The sequence below is a fragment of the Apis dorsata genome, unplaced genomic scaffold, assembly GCF_000469605.1.
Source record: "Apis dorsata unplaced genomic scaffold, Apis dorsata 1.3 scaffold_1057, whole genome shotgun sequence".
Classification (NCBI taxonomy): Eukaryota; Metazoa; Arthropoda; class Insecta; order Hymenoptera; family Apidae; genus Apis; species Apis dorsata.
In genome coordinates this window covers 135,153-137,078 of record NW_006264155.1, presented here as the reverse complement: position 1 = coordinate 137,078, position 1,926 = coordinate 135,153, and the positions used below count along the sequence as shown (strand labels likewise).

The 1,926-nt window shown below is 30.1% G+C and overlaps 1 protein-coding gene across 2 annotated transcripts in view; it reads right to left on the bottom strand.

The window, feature by feature from the left end:
• Positions 1-1,556, bottom strand: part of LOC102674506 — a 51,375-nt gene extending 49,819 nt beyond the window's left edge. Inside the window, exon 1 of one of the 2 annotated variants that reach the window (XM_031514550.1) lies at positions 1,008-1,556. The gene's annotated coding sequence lies outside the window, so the exon portion shown is untranslated. The remainder of the gene's footprint in view (positions 1-1,007) is intronic. The other variant, XM_006624437.2, reaches the window with a different exon arrangement.
• Positions 1,557-1,926: the final 370 nt, after the last annotated feature.

The window sequence follows — 1,926 nt, the reverse complement described above, 5'->3', positions numbered from 1 at the left end:
TATATATATATATATATATATATATATATTTAAATATATTCATATTTAGTCAGCATAATTTTTACTGTTAGGTTAACTTATCCACAACTTAGGTTATATGTAGTTAACTGAATAAAAAAATAATAAGCGAATGCATACATACAATCTATAGAATTCTAAAATTTGAAATGTCAGTCCGTCCAACGGTCTATTCTAAAATATGTAAATCCAGTTCAACTGGCTTTGTCAAGAATATATTAACTCAACTATTCTGCATATACATTTTAGTTACATACATGTGTTACATACATATATTTCAATGTATTGTACAATGAACATAGTTTTATTGAAATTAATTTTACGTGTACATATATTTACATAGAAAAAAAGAAAAATATAACTATAGTTGTGCACATGTGCATACAATATACTATATGTAACAATGTTGAACGTCAGCGCATGTCACGTTTCAAAGTTTGAAAAATAAGCAAAAGATTTCGTTTTGATGTTTTTTAATGTAAACTTTTGTAAAGAATATGTTTTGTAACATGAATGCTATAACGGTTCTTTTCACAAAAAATGATATAATGATGTATATTATTTTAGTAACATATCTGTAACCAATAAAATCAAATATAATCCAACGCGATAATCCAACATCAAATATTAATCAATGCATTATCAATTGTATTATTAATAGTTATAGTAGTTATAAATTACTGTAATTATGGTAAAACATAATTAAGATAAGAATTATAATACTATTGAGTGATAATTCATAAGTAATTATATTACCGGAATTGCAAGCATTGTCAACAGATCGAGTATCAAATGATAAAAACTAAAATGGCGATTAATCACTAATATGTATAATCAAATGCAACAAAACAGCATATTTTAATAGTATATAAAAGTTAAGCACAAAGTTATTACTCTCGAAATATTGATCGAATCTTCTGGATTAAAGAAAACCTTTCACCTGATGAGCAACGATCGATCAGAAAAGAAAAATCGAAATGTTTACATACCCTTGTATGAGATCGATACGCGTCGAGCCGTTCCTAGAGCTAGTGTGGCCGTCTGGCCTCGATCAAAAAAAAAAGACGGTTTGAATGCTATGTGCCAGTAATTTCTTCGTTACTTCTAACCACTGGAACGTACAGTCATTGTTTTCAAGCGACAACGCGTTGCCAGGGGTCTAGTAGAAGCTGTGTGTAACAACTTTTTTTGAACCGGTACACACACGTTTACGAAGCGACGCACGAGAATCGTGTTCGCGAAAGCACCGTCTCTGACAGACTGTTCGGAACTGCTCGGTTCGAGTCTCTCTGGACGTCGTTTACGACTTCCCTGGGGAAACGTTACTCGGTCTTTCTTTAACGCCGGCCGGTGGACGCGAACCAGAAGAGAGACAGAGAGAAAGAAAAGGAAAGAATGAAACGGAATCAAATTTCTACGCCGACCAATCATGGCGCTTCGCTGTTTATCGCGCGAAAACCTCCGAACTAGTGTAGTTTAAAGCCTGTTACGCACTGCCGTTCTCTCAAATTTGTGCCTCTATACACAGGGGTGATTTTCGTAATTATAATTAATTACAATTATTTTTAATCAAAATCGTTTTTTAATAGATTATTTTTTTAATAGGAAGTTAAAAATTTAAATTTTGTATTATTATCATGTATTATATAAATGTTTGAAATTATCTTTAATTTTATTGTTAAATTAGATTCAACGGATTTTCATTTAAAATGTGTTTTATTTGTTCTCGTATAGATGGCTGATGTATGTATGATGACCAAACTTTGATTTAACAGACATAATGTATATAGTTCAACTGCAGTTAGAAATGAACATTTTTAAGAAACAAAATTAATCAATTTTATAATAATATTGAAAGTGTTATGAATTAAAGTTTATGATTATTTTTATAAATGATATATTTATATT